The sequence below is a fragment of the Neovison vison genome, chromosome X (genome assembly GCF_020171115.1).
Source record: "Neovison vison isolate M4711 chromosome X, ASM_NN_V1, whole genome shotgun sequence".
Classification (NCBI taxonomy): domain Eukaryota; kingdom Metazoa; phylum Chordata; class Mammalia; order Carnivora; family Mustelidae; genus Neogale; species Neogale vison.
Window position 1 is genome coordinate 39,089,342 of NC_058105.1, and position 21,054 is coordinate 39,110,395.

Sequence of the window (21,054 nt, forward strand, 5' to 3'; positions counted from 1 at the left end):
ATTCTGATAAATTTAAATTAGAAAAAGTAACAGTGACATCATATTCTTCCACATTTTCTTGTTTTGAAAACTTTGGGAAATCCTATATGAATCTTGGACAGTCTATCTGAACATTTGCATATAGGACTATTTAGATTTGGCATTTAGACCAAAGGATAGTAAGATGAAAATATTTTTAAAGTATGTTTTTTGAAAGCATAAACAAAAAATTTTCTGGGGCACCTGGGTGGCTCAGTGGGTTAAAGCCTCTGTCTTGGGCTCAGGCCATGATTTCAGGGTCCTGGGATCAAGCCCCGCATGGGGCTCTCTGCTCAGCAGGGAGCCTGCTTTCCCCTCTCTCTCTGCCTGCCTCTCTGCCTACTTGTGATCTCTGTCAAATAAATAAATAAAATCTTTTAAAAAAATTTTATTGGTGCAGCCAGTCTGGAGGTTCCTCAAAAAGTTAAAAATAGAACTACCCTATAATCTAGAAATTGCTCTATTAGGTATTTACCCAAAGGATACAAAAATACAGATTCAGGGTGAATGCAATAGCCAAACTATGAAAAGAGCCCAAATGTCTATCAACAGAAAAATGAATAAAGATGTGGAGTGTATATATACATATATATATATATATATGTTTGTGTGTGTGCATATATATAAATATATACATATATATTTATATATATATAGCTTTTATCTATTTATATCCAATGCAATATTACTCAGTAATATTTATATTATGTATAAATATATTTTATATATAAAATATATAGAGATATATAGAGATATAAAATAAATATTTTATATATATATTTATATATATATATATAAATAAAAAGAATGAAATCTTGCCATTTGTAGTGATGTGGATGGAGCTAGAGCATATTACACCAAATGAAATAAGTCAGTCAAAGAAAGACAAATACCATATGTTCTCACTCACGTGTGGAATTCAAGGAAACAGATGAACATGTGGTAAGGAGGGAAAAAAGGAGATAGGGAAACAGACCCTAAGAGACTCTTAATGATAAAGAACAAACTGAGGGGTGATGGAAAGAGGTGGGTGGGGGATGGTCCAGATGGGTGATGGGTATTAAAGAGGACACTTGTTGTGGGGCACCTGGGTAGCTCAGTCTGTTAAGCATTTGACTCCATTTTAGCTCAGGAGACTGAGCCTTGCGTTGGGCTCTCCCTTTGCCCCCACCTCAAAAAAAGAGAGGGTACCTGTTGTGATGAACACTGGGTATTATATATGATGAATCACTGAATAGTACTCCAGAAACCAATATTGCACTGTATATTAACTAAGTAAAATTTAAATTGAAAAAATTTTCTTATGCATGGTGTGCTGGTTTGAATAGTCCTCCCAAGTGCTCGCTTCGGCAGCACATATACTAAAATTGGAACGAATAGTCCTCCCAAAATTCAAGTCTGCCTCATGTCCTCAGAATGTGAGCTTATTTGGAAGTAGGGTCTTTGCAGATGTAATCAAGATAGAATGAAGTCATATTATATAGTATTTTCCAGCCCAACTGTAATGAGATAATCAACAAAGGCATAAAAATTATTTTCCACATTTCCCAACGTGAAACTCTTTGAGCCAGCTTAGTCACACAAATCCCAAAAAAGTCAAGTGCATTTCCATGATCCAGATTTTGATGAAAGATGCAGATCCAGCTATCTATGAACGAGGAGGGGGGCCTTCACCAGACATTGATTCTGCCAGCACTCTGATATTAGATTTTCCAGCCTCCAAAACTGAGAAAAATAAATTTCTCCCCTCATCTATGATACTTTCTTACAACAACCTGAATGGACTAAGATAGTAATTACCTCTAAAAATACAATAAAAGAAAAAATACTATATAATCATCTCTGTAGATGCAGAATTTTAGTAGCCATTTTTTATTAAATCTCTCACCTAACTAGAAATAAAAGGTAACTTCTCTAATCTGATAAAAGGCAGCCCATAAAACCCACAACTATCACAGAGTTTCTCAGCAGAGGCACTATTGACATTTTGGCCTGGATGATTCTTTGTCATGCAGATTATGTGGGTGGGGGTACTGTGCATTATGGGATATTAAGCAGCATCTCTGGCCTCTACCCAGTATGCCAATAACAGCCCCCAATCGTAACAACCTAGAATGTCTCCAGACATTGCCAATTGTCTTCTGTGGGCAAATTTCCCCACCCATTGAGAACCACTGAACTACCATGATATTTAATAGTAAAAAACTGAATGCTTTCCCTCTAACGAGCAAAACAAGGCAGAAATAACTATCTCACCACTTTGCTCTCCTTGCTTCCACTGAATATTGTACTGGAGGTCCTATCCTGAACAGGCCAAGTAAACAACTAATAGGCAGAAAAAATGGAAAGGAAAAAGTAAAACTGTCTCTTTTAAAAAATGGAATATAGGAAATTCTGAAGAATCTATAAAAAGTTACTACAAAAAATAAAACTGGTACACTGAAATGTATAAGTCATTGCCAAGAAAAATTAATGAATACCTAAAAAATAAACATACCATAGACATGTAAAGAAAGATTCAGTATCATTGTCAATTAGTCTGCAGATTAAACACAATCCAAACAAATTTGCTCTGCCTGATTTCAAGTCTTATAATAAAGCCATAATAATCAAGACTAATCAATAATACTGATTGTGTAAGGATAGGCAAGCAGATTAACAAAACAGAGTAGAGGGTCCAGAAAATGAAAAGTAACTCAATAGGGAATGGATTGTGTTTCCAAAAAGCAGTGAGAGACTATATTAAAAAACTCTGGACATCAATAAAATGGTACAGTAGGAAACTCTAATCACCTGTCCCTCTGCAGAAACATCAAAAAAATTAAGAATAAACTGTCAAAACCAAATTTGTCAGAACTCTGGAAAATGATTCAAGTTTTACAATAACCAAACAAATGTTGAATCAAGAAATATACAAATTAAAAGTGGTAGAAAATGTCTGTGGTCCTTTGGCTTGTCCTTACCTAGCTGCCTCCCTGGCTCAGTGGCACTTTTCAAGAGGGTAGCCATATTCACTGTGGGACCCTTATCCCTGGTACCAGGGGCAGCAGAGCAGATTTCATTCCTGAAGAATTGTTTGTCTGTTCTAACCTGTCAGGGAACCACCTGAAGGACTGATGCAAGGCATTTAACTTTGTTTCACGTAACTTGGAAAAGATACAGGGAAGTAGAGCTGTAGGCATCTTGAAAAAACACTGTAAGGTAAAGGAAAAACTCACAGTTGCCTGGGGCAAAAGACGGAAGGTGAGGAACGTGGATAAGGTACCAAAAGCCTGGGAGGAAAAGCAATGGAGCTTTTTTGGGAAAAATAGGGCATTAAAAAATGCCCATGTATACTGAGCAATTTAATAAGCCGGGTATATAAGCCGAGAGGAAAACCCTAAGAAAAACTCAATCTTTCACTCTAGCTGATCTCCAAGCACAATATAAGGAGGGAGTGAAAGCCAAGGCAGAATTGCAAATGTCCTGGTTAAGTGTTAAAGGAGTACCATAACACAGAGCCAATGCACAGTAACAGAAGATATTTTTTCTCCCTTCTCTTTTTTTCTTTTGTTCTCCTTTTTTCTCTCTCTTTTATTGGTTCCTGGCATTCAGAGAAATATGTATCAAAACACCATCTCAGCACAAGTTAAAGGAACACAGATTTTAGTACCACGCATGACAAGGGATAGAGGCTCTGCATTAATAGATTGTAAAAGTCCTAAACAAATGAATAACGGCAGCCCTCAACAATAAAAACGAGGAAACTCTGGTGAAGGGCAAAGTCTGATTTCCAGCTACCACATTTAAAATAATCTAATTCTGTTTTCAACCAAATATTACAAAGTAAAAGAAAAATGTAGTCTGTTTAAGAAAAAAAAAAATTGACAGAAATTATCACTGAGAAAGTCCAGATGCTGATCATTAGACAAAGACTTTATTTTTATATATTTCTTTCTCATTAAACTTTTGTTTTACTGGGTCTCAAAATTAAGTGACAGATTTTTGGTCAAGTTGTTTCCATCAAAAAGTACTGATTTTAAAAGCCAATAACTTAATGGGGTGCTTGGGTGGCTCAGTGGGTTAAGCCTCTGCCTTCGGCTCAGGTCATGATCTCAGGGTCCTGAGATAGAGTCCCGCATCAGGATCTCTGCTTAACAGGGAGACTGCTTCCCTTTCTCTCTCTCTGCCTACTTTTGATCTCTGTCAAATTAAAAAAAAAAAGATAAAAGCTAATAACTTAACATTGCCCCCCCACACAAAACAAATGGTCTACGAAAAATTCTTTCCTTAAGAAGGTTTTATGATGCACTGCCTTCAATAACCAATCTTTTACCATTAACTTAAATGGCCCATTGCCACAAAGAGTTCTGAGACTGTTCTCCCACCACTGATTAAGACTGGGGTGGCAGATATTGGGGGTAATATTCATTTAGCCTTCTGAGATTTCTGGGCAGACTTGGTGACCTTGCCTGCTCCAGCTGCCTTCTTGTCCACTGCCTTGATGACACCCACAGCCACTGTCTGTCTCATGTCACCAACAGTAAAATACCCCAGAGGAGGATAATACCCCAAAGAAGTTCTTAACACATATAGGCTTGCCAGGAACCCTAACCTTAACAATGGCAGCATCACTAGATTTCAAGAACTTCGGACTGTCTTCCAGCTTTTTTCCAGAGTAACAATCTTCCCCTTCAGCTTAGCAAACTTGCAAGCAATGTAAGCTGAGTGACAATCCAGCACAGGTACATATCCAGCACTGATTTGGCCTTGATGGTTCAGGATAACGAGCATCTTTGACAGATACATTCTTGACACTGAAACCCACATTGTGCCCAGGAAGAGCATCCCTCAGAGCTTTGTGGTGCATTTCAACAGACTTTACTTCAGTTTTAACTTTTAGCATCAACTGGAGCAAAGGTGACTACTATATGTCAGGATTGAGGACACCAGTCTCCACTTGGGTCCACAGGGACAGTACCAATACCATCAATTCTGTAGATGTCCTGGAAGGGCAGACGCAAGAGGGATGAGCTGGTGGCAGAATGCAATCCAGAGCTTCAAGCAATGTGGTTCCACAGGCATTGCCATCTTTACCGGTGACTTTCCAGCCCTTGAACCAAGGCATATTAGCACTTGGCTCCAGCATGTTGTCACCATTCCAACCAGAAATTGGCACAAATGCTATTGTATCAGGATGGTAGCTAATTTTCCTAATGTGGGTGCTGACTTCCTTAAAAATTTATTCATATTTCTTCTGGCTGTAGGGTGGCTCAGTAGAATCCATTTGTTAACACCAACAATTAACAATTAATCCAATTGTTAATATCAGTGTGTAAGCCTACTTATGAGTCTGCAGGTTCTTAGAGATACCTGCTTCAAATTCACTAACACCAGCAGCCACAATCAGGACAGCACAGGAAGCATGAGATTTACCTATAATCATGTTTTTGATAAAGTCTCTGTGTCCTGGGGCATCAATGATAATCACATAATACTTGTTGGTCTCAAAATTCCACAGGGAGATATCAATGGTGATATCACATTCATGTTCAGCTTTCAGTTTATCCAAGACCCAGGAATACTTAAAGGAGCCCTTGCCCATCTCAGCACCCTCCTTCTCAAATTTTTTGATAGTTCCTTTGTCGATTCCATCACATTTGTAGATCAGATGACTAGTAATGGTAGACTTGTCCAAATCAACATCTCTAATGATGACACTGTTGATATGAGTCTTTTCCTTTCCCATTTTGGTTTAGGTTTAGTAGCAGTTTTCATGACACCTGTGTTCTAGTGGCAAACCCACTGTAAAAAGCTAGACAAAGTCTTCAAAACAATTTTTTAAAAAGATTTTATTTATTTATTTATTTGACAGAGACATGGTGAGAGAGGGAATACAAGCAGGGGGAGTGGGAGAAGGAGAAGCAGGCTTCCTGCTGAGCAGGGAGCCAGAAGGGGGCTCAATCTCAGGACCCTGGGATCGTGACCTGAGCTAAAGGCAGACACTTAGCAACTGAACCACCCAGGTGCCCCTAAAACAACTGTTTTAAACATACTCAAAGACCTAAAGAAACCCATGGACCAAGAACTAAATAAAACCAGAAAAACAACATATGAACAAAAGGTAAATATCAACAAAGACATGGAAGTAAAAAGAGGAACCAGAAATTCTAGAGCTAAAAAGCACAGTATTTGAAATGAAAACTTCAGTAAATGTGTTGAACATCAGATATCAGGAGGCAGAAGAAAAAGATCAATAAATCTGAAGATATAACAATTGATATTATCCAGTCTGAGTGGCAGAAAGAAAAGAATGGAGATAAATGAGCAGAGCCAGAAGACATGTGGGACACCATCAAGCTGAACAAAATATACACTTTAGAAGTACCCAAGAAAACAAAAAAGAATATTCAAATATTCTTTTTTAAAAGTATTTTTATTTATTTACTTATTTTGAGAAAGAGAGAGCACACATGAGGCAGGGTAGGAAGGGGCAGTGGAAGGGGGAGAGAGAGAATCTCAAGCAGGCTCCACACTCAGCACAGAGCCTGATGTGGGGCTCAATCTCATGACCCTGAAATCATGACCTGAGCTGAAATCAAGACTCAGATGTTTAAGCAACTGAGCCATGCAAGTGCCCCTAAATATTCATTCTAAGAATATTTTAAGAAATAGTAGCTGCAAACTTCCCAAGTTTGATTATACATGAATCCACACATCCAAGAAGTTCAATGAACTCTAGGTAGGATAACTCAAAGAGATCCAAGACACATCCTAAACAAACTGTCAAAGACAAACACAAAGAGAATCTATAAAGCTGCAAAAGAGATGCAACTCAACAAAAGAGATTTTTCAAAAGATTAACAGGTGATTTCTCATCAAAAACCATGGAAACCAGAAGGCAGTGGAATGACATATTTAAGTACTAAATGTAAAAGAACACTGAAATTCAAGAATTGCTTATCTAGCAAAAACCATCCTTCAAAAATTAAGACATGCTTAGATAAATAAAACCTGAGGGTGTTCGTTGCCAGTAGAACTGACTTATAAGAAATGTTAAAGGAATTTCTTCAAGCTGAAATGAAAGGACAGTACCTCAGAGCCTTAGGAACAAAGAAAGATCTCTGGTAAAGGTAGTTATTTGGTAAATATAAAAGCCAGTATATTGTATTTTCAGTTTGTAACTCCTCTTTTTATTTCATATATAGTTTAAAAACCAAATGCATAAAAAAGTAATTATAAATATATGTTACAGGGCACACAATGTATAAAGATGTAACTTGTGAGAAGACAATATGATATAAATTCAAATCAGATTGTTATAAATTTAGTAAACTAATTTCATTTTATTTTTTTAAAGAATTCATTTATGTGAGAGAGAGAGAGAGAGAGATAGCGAGGGATAGAGAGCATGAGCAGCGGAGAAAGTGAGAAGCATGCTCCCCACTGAACAAGGAGCCTGACACAGGGCTTGATCCCAGGACCCTGGGATCATGACTTAAGCCAAAGGCAGACACTTAACTGACTGAACCACTAGGTACCCCAGTACATTAATTTTAATCCCCGGGGTGACTACTAAGAAAATATGTAAAAGGAATAAATAAAAGGGAATGAAAAGAGAATAAAAATGATACAATACAAAAAAATCTATTAAGCACAAAAGAAAAATGGAGAAAATGAAAGGCAAAAAGGGTATAAGGCATACAGAAAACAAATAGCAAAACAGCAATAGTAAATCCCTTTTATAAGTAACTATCTAAAATGTAAAGGGATTAAAATGTCCAACCAAAAGGCAGAGATTGGCAGAATGGATTGAAAGTTAAAAAAAGAAAAAATATATTCCATGAAAATAATGACCAAAGGAGAAATAGGGGGGCTGGCTATAATATCAAACAAACTGGAATTCAAGACAAAACTTGTTACAAGACACAAAGAATGGCATTATATATACATATTTTAAGTTAATGCATCAATAATTTATAACAATTATAAACATACACAACAAACAAAAGAGCCCCAAATATATAAAGCAAATACTGACAGACTTAAAGACAGAATTAGATAATTGTACAATAATAGTTGGGAGACTTCAGTAACCAAGTTTCCAACATGGACAAAACATCTAGACAGAATATTAGTAAGAAAACAGAGGTCCTGAACAATACCTTAAAACTAGACCTAAAAGACAAATATAGGACACTTCACTCTAGAGCAGAATACACATTCTTCTCAAGTGCACATGGAACATTCTTCAAGATAGAACCTATACAGGCCACAAAACCATCCTCAATTAATATAAAAATACTAAAATCTTACAAATTATATTCTCCAACCACAATGGAATGAAGCTAGATTTCAATAAAAAGGAGAAAAACTGGACATGAAAATTAAACAATGCACCCTTAAACAACCAAAGGTCAAAGAAAAAAATCGCAAAGGAAATTAGCAAACACTCAGAGAAGAACAAATATGAAAACACAACATACCACAACTTATGGAATGCAGTAAAGGGAGTGGTGACAGGGAAATTTATAGCAGTAAATGCCTACATTAAAAAGTAAGAAAGATCTTAATAAATCAGCAACCTACCTCTGCACCTTAGAAAAACCAGGAAAGAAAAGCAAACTAAACACAAAGCTAGGAGAAGGAAGTAAATTCTAAAAATTAAAGTGGAGATAAGGTATATAGAGAATAGAAAAACAATGGAGAAAATCAATGAAACCAAAACTGGTTCTTTGGAAAGATCCACAAAATCAACCAACCTTTATCTAGACTGAAAAATCAGAAAAGATGTAAATAATGGAAATAAATAATGAAAGATGTAACATTATTACCAACCTTACAAAAATAAAAAGGATTGTAAGAGAATACTATAAATATTTGTACACTCAAAAAATTAGACAACTTAGATAAGCAAATTATTAAAAACAGACTATCAAAAATAATTCAAGAAAAAATAGAGATGGACCTAGAGAGTACTATGCTAAGCAAAATAAGTCAGAGAAAGAAAAATACCATATGATTCACTCTTATGTGGAATTTAAGAAACAAAATAAGAAAACATGGAGTGGGGGGAGAGAGAGAGGCAAGCCAAGGAACAGGCTCCTAACTATAGAGAACAAACTGATGGTCACCAGAGGGGAGGTGGATGAGGGGGTGGGTTACATAGGTGATAGAGATTAATGAGTACAGAGTATACTTGTTATGATGAGCACCAGGTGTTGTATAGAAGTGTTGAATCACTATATTGTATACCTGAAACTAACATTACACTGTATGCTAACTAACTGGAATTTAAATAAAAACTTAAAAAAATAGTTGAATGGATAAAGAAGTGGTATATAGAATGAAATATTATAAGCCATAATAAAGAATGAGATCTTGCCATTTGTGTCAGTGTGTATGGACCTAGAGGATACTACGCTAAGTGAAGTATGTCAGAGAAAGACAAATACCATATTCACTTATATGTGGAATCTAAAAAACAAATCAAGTGATCAAATAAAAGCACAAACAGACCCTTAAATACAGAGAACAAACTAGCAGTTGCCAAAGGAGAGGTGAGGGGAATGGGCAAAATAGATAAAGGGGATTTAGGCATACAAACTTACAGTTATACATAAATCTCAGAGATGAAAATAAGCATTAGGAATATACAATAATACTGTAAGAATGTATGATGACAAACAGTGACTACACTTACAGTGGTGACCATTGAATAATGTATAGAATTGTCAAATCACTATGTTGTACACCTGAAATGAAGATAACATCTTATGTGAATTATATTTCAATAATTAAAGTAAAAAGAAAAAGATAATCTGAACAAGCTTATAACAAGTAAAGTCACTGAATCAGTAATTTTAAAAAAAACCTCACAACAAAGTAAAGTCCACAATCACATAGCTTCACTGGTGAATTCTACCAAATATTTAAAGAAAATTTAATACCAATTCTTCTCAAACTCTTCCAAAAGTAGAAGGGGAGGTAATACAACCTAGCTCATTTTATGAAGCCAATATTATCCTGATACCAAAGCCAGGCAAAGACACTAAAGAAAATTACAGACCAATATTCCCCATAAAAAACAGATGCAAAAAAATCTAAACAAAATACTAGCAAACTTAATTCAATAGTATACAAAAAGGCTTATACACCATGACCTGGTGAAATTTATCCCAGGAATGCAGGAGTGGCTCAACATAAGAAAATTAATTGATATAATAGGCCACATTACAGAACAAGGAGAAAAAAAAAACACATTAACAGAACAAGGAGGAAAAACCAAGTAATCATCTTAATTGATACAGAAACTACATATGACAAAGTCCAACACCCTTTCGTGATAAATGCACTCAGAAATTAGGAATAAATGGAAACTTTCTTAACATGAAAAAAAGCATTTATGAAAAACTCACAGCTATCTCAATACTCAATGATGAAAGATTGAAAGTTTTTCCTCCAAGATCAGGTGTAAGACAAGAATGCTTGCTTTCATTATTTCTATTCAACATGGTACCAGAAACCTTTGCCAGAGTAATTAGGTAAGGAAAAGAAATAAAATACATTCAAATTTGAAAGGAAGAAGTAAAACTATGTCTGTTTCAGATGACATGACCCTCTCTATACAGAAAGTCTTGAAGAATCTACAAATAAAATATCAGACCTAAAAAAAATGAGTTCAGTGAAGTCTTAGGGTACAAGATGAACACAAAAAATCAATTTTGTTTCTATATAATCGTAATGCAAAATCTGAAAAAGAAATTAAGAAAACAATTCAATTTGCAATACCAGCCAAAAGAATAAAATATCTAGGAATAAATTTAACCAAGTAAAGGAAAGACATGTACAGAGAAAACACTAATGAAGGAAATTTGAAAAGACCTAACTAAGGGTGCCTAACTGGCAGAGTAGAGCCTGGTTCAGTTGGTAGAGCATGCAACTCTTGATCTCAGGGTTGTGAGTTCAAGCCCCACATTGAGGGTAGAGTTTCCTTTTTAAAAAAGGAAAAAAAAAAGACCTAAGTAAATGGAAAGACAACTTGTGTTCCTGAATGGAAAAATATTAAGATGGCAATGTCACTGAAAGCAATCTACAGATTCAGCGAAATCCTCACAAAAAATCCAAGAGCCTTTTGAGCATAAATGGAAAAGCTGATCCTCAAATTCATATGGAATTGCTAGGGGCCCCAAATAGCCAAAATAATCTAGAAAAGGAAAAGAATGTTGGAGGACTCACACACTCCAATATCGAAAGTTACTACAAAGCTATGGTTGGTACTGGCATAAGGACAAACAAATAGCTAGTGGAATAGAATTGAGAGTCCAGAAGTAAACCCATACATCTATAGTGAATTGATTTTTGACAAGGGTTCCTAGACAATCCAGTGAGAAAAGAATAGTTTCTTCAACAAATAGTGTTGGGACAACTATATATTCACATGTAAAAAAAGAAAGTTGGAGCTCTACATCATGTCATTTACAAAAACTAATTCAAAATGGATCAATGATCTAAATATAAAATCTAAAACCATAAAAATTTTGTAAGAAATCACAGAAGTAAATCTTCATGATGTTAGATTTGACAATGAAACCTTAGATATGACACCACAAGATGAGCAACGAAAGAAAAAGGATAGACAAACTGGACTTCATGAAAACCTAAAACTTCTGTGCATAATAGAATATTATTAAAAAAGTAAAAAGATGACCTCCAGAATGGGAGAACATATTTGCAAATCATGTATCTGTTAAGTATCCAGAATATTTATAGAAGTCTTATAACTCAACAAGAAAAAGACAAACAGTCCAATTAAAAAATAGGCAAAAGTCTTGAATAGACATTTTTCCAAAGAAGATATAAGAATAGGGAAAAAGCACATGAAAAGATACTCAACATCATTAGTCATTAAAAAATACAAATCAAAACCATAATAAAGTAGTACTTCATTAACAAACTAAGATGCCCATAATATAATAATAGTAATAACAATAAAACAAACTAAAAACTGTTGGAAGGAGGTGGGGAAATTCGGATGCTCATGCACTGCTGGTAGGAATTTAGAATGGGTCAGCCCCTGAAGAAAACAGTGTGGTGGCCCCTCAAAAAGATAGAATTACCATATGGCCCAGTAATTCTACTCCTAGGTATGTATCCCAAAGTACTGAAAACAGGTACTCAAATAAATATATATATGTATGTGTTCATAGCAGTGTTACTCACAATTGCTTAAAGGTAAACAGCCCAAATGTCCATCAATGGATGTGTGGATAATCAAAATGTAGTATATTCATAAAATGCAATATTATTCAACCATAAAAAGGAATGAAGTACTGATAGATGATATGATGGGGATGAACCCCAAAAACATCATTCTAAGTGAAAGCAGCCAGCCACAAAAGGTCACATAATATATTATTCCCTTTATATGAAATATCCAGAATAGATTACACCTACAGAGATGGGATGTAGATTGGTAATTTCTAGGGGCTGGGGGAGGGGGCAGGAAATAGGGAGAAACTGCTGAAGTATGAGGTTCTACTTTGGAGCAATAAAACTGTTTGTATCTAGATAAAGGTGGGGTGATTGCATAACATGGTGAATGTACTAATTGTCACTGAATTACTCATGTTAAATGGTTAATTTTATATTATGTAAATTCCACAATAATTTTTTAAAAGAAATGAACCAGTATCCTTATGTACTGTACACAAAATAACTCTAAATGGTTCAAAAGTTAAAAGCATCAAATATGTAGAAGAAAAACAGATAAAATTGAAAACTTTCAATTTTAAAGGCTTCTTATACATGACACAAAAAGCGATAATGATAAAAGAAAAAACTGATAAACTGGACCTCATCAAAGTTTTAAAAAATCTGGGTGGCTCAGTCGTTAAGTGTCTGCCTTCCTCTCAGGTCATGATCCCAGGGTCCTGGGATGCAGCCCTACATTGGGCTCACTGCTCTGCGGGAAGCCTGCTTCTCCCTCTCCTACTCTCCTTGCTTGTGTTCCCTCTCTTGCTGCATCTGTCTCTGTCAAATAGATACAATCTTTAAAAAAATTTTTTTAATCTAATTGAAACATACTGTTAAGGAAAAGAAAATACAACCCACAGAATGGGAAAAATACTATGTGTGTGTGAGTGTGTATGTGACAAAGAGTTTGTACTCAGAAAATAAAAACCTTCCATTTAAGAAGATAAGCAATACATTTTTTTTAAATAGGTGAAGATTACAGAAGACACTTCATAAAAGAAGACATCTGAATGGTCAGTAACTACATGAACATATGTTCAACATCAGGAAAATCAAAATAAAACAAGATACCTCCTTATATCCACTAAGATGGCTATAATTAAAAGGATCCCATACACTGCTGGTGGGAATGTAAAATAGTATAATCACTTTGACAAATATTTCAGCAGTTTCTTGTAAAGTTAAATACATTACACACTCCTTTCCTTTGTATCTAGCCAAAAGAAATGAAAAATATGTGTACAAAATGACTTGTACACAAACATTCACAGTAAAAGAGAGCAGATCAGTGGCCTCCAAAACAAAGACAGGGTAAGATTTTACTGGAAAGGGCTACAGGTGAACTTTTGGGGGTAATGAAACTATTCCATACCTTAATTATTGTGAGTATATACATTTGTCAAAATGCAGTAACTGTACAATTAAAATGGATGCAGTTTATTGTATGTGAACTACGCTTCAAAAAAAGCTGATTTAAAACAAAATAGAAGTGAGAGGAGCCTGAATCCTGAATTGGGACTTGGACCTCTTCAGTAAGATTTCCACTGGCAACTCCCATGAGGGACGCTTCATTGAGGTCCCTGTCTGCGCCAAGGAATGCGGAGGCAAAACATTGTTGGAATAGCTAAGTTATTCACTTGTTCCCTTAAATTTACTAAATGGCATGTTGTATTTCCTGAAATATTCAAAGTATTTATTTAAATTCCCTTTGGGTAGAAAAGAACCCCTCAAATTAGTTTAGGAATAGTAAACTTACGTATATGTAACAAAGATAGATAGATAGATAGATAGATATACACACCAAAATACATACCCATACTTTAGTTATCTAAATATGTAGTTTCAACCCAATAAATAATTTAATAATTCAAAACCTTAAGAAGCTTCCTAGGAAATCAAATTTCTCTAAGTAGTTTTAACAGTTCTCCCCTATAGCTAAAGATAAACCTACTTTCTTGTTGACACTTAGTTTTAATTTTCTCTTTACAACTACTTCGACTCCCCCATTTTCCTGTCTCTCTTTTGGTCCATTTCATCTCTAATCAGGTAACAATATTTAAGGAATTGTATTTGTTTTTTGAATATATCAAATATAGGAATATGCATTATTTAACTGACAAGTCTAGCCAATACCTTTAGAAATAAAGTAAAAAAAAAAAGTTCTTTTAAGTCATCTTTCCACTTTATGGTAAAGACTAAAGATAAAGAAAGATAATCAAAAAGGAAAAATACAAATTACAAAAATACAAAAATTACTATGCCTAAGGAAAGGCAATTATATTTCACTGAATTATTTTAAAAAAGACTACAGATCCTATGGAAAATCACAGTTATCACTTATTTAACACAATGTGGTACACATTAAGACACTTTAGGTTAGTATAAGCTTAATTAGTAGGTGGAAGAGTCATGACTTAAAGTAAGTCTGATGCCAACAATCATGCTCTAAAACAAACCATTACACTATTCCAATATAGTAACTTTAAAACCAACTATTGCAGGGGCTCTGTACTCCCACAAAAAGAGAGGAATTTGTTCTACCTACTGCAAACAACAAAATGCTAAAGCAGTCCATCATTCTAATTCCAGGTGTTCAGAATAAACTATCTGAGCATTCTCTCTACCCCAGTTCTCAAGTGTAACCTAACTTCCAAATCCTGCTCTTTCCATAATCTCCAGTGATAAAGTGCTACATTAAAGCAAGAAGGAGCAAAATGTGCCTCCCACACTACACTTTGACTACCTGAAAAAGGAATGACAGAGAAATGTGCAGAATCTTTAAAGAAGATGGATATAACATGCCTAATAGCATGCCACTCTCACTGTACACGGCTGCATTCACCTGTACCCTTTTCTGGACAAAATTAGAAAATTTACATCCTCTTAGCAATACAGACACTAAAAGTGTATCTTCGTTCCATACCACTGTCTCTTCAGGATAGGTTGTGGAGTTAACTCTTTTTTTTTTAAGATTTTATTTGTTTATTCGACAGACAGAGACCACAAGCAGACAGAGACGCAGGCAGAGAGAGAGAGAGAGGAAGAAGCAGGCTCCCCGCTGAGCAGAGAGCCCGATGCGGGACTCGATCCCAGGACCCTGAGATCATGACCTGAGCCGAAGGCAGCGGCTTAACCCACTGAGCCACCCAGGCACCCGTGGAGTTAACTCTTAATGACTGAAGTTGACAATTTTCTTTCTTAGGGAAATTATAACTTGGGGACAGATATAGGGACAGCAACAGGAAATATGATTCAGTATTTCCAATCAATATTGGGAAAAAGCATAGTTAACTATTTAAAATTATTTCATGAAGGCTTTGGAATAAATTATAGAACTTACAAGTAATTAAAAACCAAGACACTTTTTTTGAAATGTTTATTAAAGAGTTTCTACATATTTTATAAATTCTAAATATTCCTAGGTCAATCACAAAACACTCAGTTAAAACATAAAGATCTGGAATTCTTTTTTTTTTAAATAGGCTCCACCCCTAGTGTGGAGCCCAGTGCAGGGCTTGATCTTACAACCCTGAGATCAAGACCTAAGCTGATATCAAGAGCTGGATGCTCAACCAACTGAATTGCCCAGGCACCCCTGAAATTCTTTTTTTAACCAGGAAGGAATTTGTATTTTATAGAAATTTCTCTGTCAATTTATCTACAGATTTTGGGTACATCCACAAAAACCTAAAATAAAAAATAGGTTTCATACATGTATTACATATATTGCTCCAAATATAAGTGAAAAAGTTGGATCCAGCATTCAAAATATCATTTTTTTTTAATTTTATTTTTTCAGTGTTCCAGGATTCATTATTTATGCACCACACACAGGGCGCCATGCAATACATGCCCTCCTTAATGCCCACGACCAGGCTCACTTTTTTTTAGTACTGACAAAGTAAAAGTGGAAAGGTATTTGTTACTAGGAAAAAGATAAGGAGAATAAGTGTACACTTTGTATGAAAGAGTTCGAATTAAAGATGACTCATCTTCATTGTGTTCAATGACAGAGTTATTACTGGTATTAGGTTATTGTGTCATCCTCTGGAATTTTTTACTATAAAAAAGACCCACTGAAGTTCTATTTTAGAAAAGCAGATAAAGGAAAACTCTAAAATTGACCTGAAATGTTTATTAAAATAATAAAATCCTGTTTTAGTTTCTTTCATTCGTTACCTATATTTTTTCCTTTAATAGTGATGGCATGAAAATAGTTACCTGTAAAAAGTTTTTCAACTGTTTAAATCCAAAAATGTTGAAATACACAGCTGTAAACTAATATTCAATATATCTTAACATTTTTATTGCAAAAGTAAATATTTACTTTAGATAAGTGAGGAAATACAGATAAGGAAAAAAAAACTTAAAATTTCACTATCATCCTCTTAAGTCTTTTTTCTCCATTTAATTTTGAATAAACATTTACCATGCAGGTGGAACATTAGGCCCTTGAGTATTCCACCCAAAATGAACCAAGTTAATATCCCTATGAGTACACATTTCCATTAACTGTGATTTAAAGAGAACCTATGTCTATACTCTTGTTTTCTATAACAATTTACATTTCTACTAATGTTTACACCCAATAAAAGTCTTTACAGAATTTTTAAGTACCATGAGGTAAGAATACCAATGAAAAACTAGACGTAAGAAAGACTGAGAAAAAGGTTATCATCTGAAATAATTTAGTCCTTTTTGCCTCTTGAATATTTTCAGTTTTGTTCAGATTAAATCAGGACGTGATTTTAAAACAAAGCCTGGGTATGCTAAGTGAAACAAGTTAGACAAAGCCAAGTTCTATATCATTTCACTTAAATCTGTTACCTATTAAAAAAATGAATAAACAAACAAAAAGCAGAATCAGACCTATAAATACAAAGAACAAACTGACAGTTGCTAGAGGAAAAGACGGTGGGTGATGGCCAAAATGGGTGAAGGGAAGTGGGAGATACAGGCTTCCAGTTATGGAATGAATAGGTCATGAGAATAAAAGGTGCAGCATAAGAAATATAGTCAATGGTGGTGCAATAGCATTGCATGGTAACACATGGTAGCTATGCTTATGAGCAAATCATAACCATTTAAGAGTTGCTAGACCACTATGTTGTATATCTAAAACAAATGTAACATTGTGTGTCAACTATATTCAAATAAAAACAAAGCCTGGGTAAATAATATTTATGATGCCTCTTAAAAATCAGAAGAACTTAATTTTGAACTCACCTTTGTTTTTTAGCATATTGACAAATTCAAATTGTAATTCTTAAACCATCTGGAGAAAAAAATTTTCCCTTTCCATATCTGTGTATCATGGAATACAGGGAATAAAAATGAGAATATAGATGTGAAAATCTATTAGGAAACTGATAAGTTTATGAGCCCATGTTTTTTATATAAAGGTTGTCAATCTGCAAATTCAAATGTGTCAGTCATATTAGTCAGGAAAACAAAGCCAAGCCCCTGAAGAGGAACCTCTTTTCCAGCCTCTAAGAAAGGTGACCTTTTTCAGTTTAGTCTCATTTGTTATTTTTACAACATTAGTCTGTGGTTTTTTCCATTATACAGTATACACAAATGAAGGCATGAAGGCAGTGATAAGGTCTAATGAGCTTGTGACATAACAAAAAGAAGTCTTCATTGCAACTGTGGAGAAAAATGAAATGCCCAAATAGGCTGTAAAAGATAAGCGAGCAAACAGAACTGAGAGAGGTGACAGCAAAAAATGAATTTATCCACTATTAACCAAATTACTATAAACTGAGTATACTCACTCTGAAGTAAAAGTATCTTTAAAAATTAAAAATCCAGGAACTGACCATAAGAACTAGGAAAAAAAGCTGTTATTTTTCTTCTTCCATAATGTATCCAGCATTTCCAGGGAGCAAGGGGAATGGGAGATGGGGAAATCCAAAACCTATGGAGATAAATTTTGCCAGACAGTGGAAACTTTCAACATACAAGCGGAAGAAAATGTATAGCTTATTTTACAAATCACAACATAAAAAGAATTGACTCTTTAATTTTGAAAGAAAACAATGAAAATTAACATGACCTCAAAGCAAAGGCAAATTGTCTCATTAATCCCCAGCTAGGAAAACTACTCAGAAGAGATACTAAAGCTTAATAAATGCTTCACATTTCAAAAGACTTCCTGAAACTAAATTAACTCAAAATGGGGAAGGCAATTTCCTACAGGGTCATTGTTCAAGCATTTCTCCTTACAAAGTCAAAAGGAAGGGGGCGCCTGGGTGGCTCAGTGGGTTAAGGCCTCTGCCTTCGGCTCAGGGCATGGTCCCAGGGTCCTGAAATTGAACCCCACATCAGGCTCTCTGCTCCCTGGGGAGTCTTCTTCCTTCTCTCTCTCTGCCTGCCTCTCTGCCTACTTGTGATCTCTGTCAAATAAATAAATAAAATATTTTTTTAAAATGAAGTAAGGTAGAAAAAGAGTCTTCCTCACTTCAAAATAAATGTATTTTTTAAATGTTTTTATCAATGACTAAATCTAAGACCTTATTATAGCTGAATTCATTCTTTCCTACATTATCAAAGAGAAATACGACAGTTAGACTAGAAAAACTATCATAATGATCCTAGTTTCTCTTCCCTTAAACTTCACAGGCAAGATCAGAAATATCTCTCCATCCTATGATTAAAAGGATATTCTGGGTATGAGAAAATTAATTAATCCTAAAAACTTTACTTCCCATTAATTATATGAAAGGCTTTCTGCCAGACGATGTGAAGTACAGAAGAAATAGAAAATGATCATTGCTCTTGAGGTAACTCTTATAATATAGGTTTAGACAGATATATGGATGGATAGATATGTAGGCAGAGAAATAAGTATATAGATGACAATATCTAATTGTAGAAGTCTTCGCAAAGAAAATAATCTGAAATACAAATAATTTTGTTTAAAAATGTTAACAGCAGTGTTAACAAAAAATATAAGTAGGCTATGTTGGAACAATTGTTATTGGACTTGCCCTCTTGCCATAAACTACTGTAAAACTATAAAATATGTGAAATAAATATTTTCAGACATTGGGAACAGTTGGCAAAGAGTGGTCTCAATGCTTACTTTATACATTCTCCTGAAGGAGAATATAAATATAAACAATAATATAAAGGGTAAAAAAGAGTTCAGAGTAGAATAAAAGAAGTAAATCAATCTTAATTCACAAAAGACATAATGACATTTGCAGGTAATTCTAAGCAATCCATAAAAGAGCTATCAGACATAGTAAAATAATTTTTAGCAAGATCATAGCATACAAGTCAATAAACTGTATTTCTATATGTCATCAACTGTATTTCTATATACTAACAACAAACAACTAAAAACAGAAAATAAAATACAATACCATTAATAATACTATTCAAACACATGAACACTTAGGGATGAATTTAACAAAGTACATATAAGACCTACACACTGAAAAGTACAAAACATTACTTAGAGAAACTGAAGACCTTAATAAACAAATGTATATTATGTTCATTCATCAGAACACTGAATACTATTAAGACATCAATTTCTCCACCAAATGATTTGTAGATTAAACACAATCCCATTCAAAATCCAGAGTTTTACTCCTTTGAGTTGAAAGCCTAATTATAAAAGTTATACAGAAATGCAAAAGAGGATTAGGAGGAGAAGGAAGGGAGGAGGAGAGGAAGAGAAGGAGGAGAAAGAAGTAAACCAAAAATTTGAAAAAGAACAAATTTGGAGAATTTGCACCACCTGATTTATTTTTAACTTTTTCAGTGTTCTGAGATTCATTGTTCATGCACCACACCCAGTGCTCCATGCAGTACATGCTCTCCTTAATAACCACCAACATGCTCACCCTTCCCCCACCTCCATCCCCTCCAAAACCCTCAGTTTGCTTCCCAGAGTCCACAGTCTCTCATGGTTCCTCTCCCTCTCTGATTTCCCCCAATTCACTTTTCCTTTCCTGTTCCTAATGTCCTCCATGTTATTCCTTATGCTCTATAAGTAAGTGAAACCATATGATAATTGACTTTCTCTGCTTCACTTATTTCACTCTGTACCATGTGATTTAAGTCCTTATTATAAAACTATACTAATGACGATAGTGTGATATCAGCTTAAGAATATACATACAGGTTGAAAGAACAGATTAGAGTCCAAAAATAGACCCACACATACATGGTTAGTAGATTTTCAACAAAGGTACCAAGGTAATTCAATTGGGGAAGGGATCATCTTTTCAATAAATTGTGCTAGAACTACTTAAACAAATGGGAAAAAAAAGTGAACCAGTATTCTTACCAAATACCATACACCAAATAACTAAATGAGTCAAATGCTGAAACTATAAAAGCAACTTTTAAAAGAAAACGTGACAGAAAATCCTGATCGCTTTGGGGGTACTGAAAGATTTCTTATAAAGAACACAGCCGTAACCATAAAAAGATGATAAACTGGGCTGTGCTAAAATTAAATGTTTACTCTCTGAAAATAGCAGTTACAAAATTGAAAAGGCAAGCTACCAAATGGAGAACATATCCACAAAACATGTATGTATTAGATTAGATAAGATGTTGTATCCAGAATATATGAAGATCTCTTACTACTCACACTTAAGTATATAAAAAAACAAAAAAGAAATGGCCTACTGAAGCACACAAGATAGATGAATCACAAATGTACAATGTTACTGAGAAAAAGAACTAGACTCAAAAGGTTACATACTGGATGATTCAATCTACAGGACATTATGAAAAAAGGTAAAATTATGGGAAAAGAAAATAAATGAGTGATTGCCAGGAACT

The 21,054-nt window shown here is 34.6% G+C and overlaps 1 protein-coding gene and 1 pseudogene across 5 annotated transcripts in view; both read right to left on the minus strand.

Moving 5' to 3' along the window:
• The window catches only part of COL4A5 (collagen type IV alpha 5 chain), a 221,396-nt gene that overhangs the window by 179,986 nt on the left and 20,356 nt on the right, over positions 1-21,054 (minus strand). The gene's annotated exons all lie outside the window — the stretch shown is intronic.
• Positions 4,385-5,746, minus strand: LOC122897671 (annotated as a pseudogene).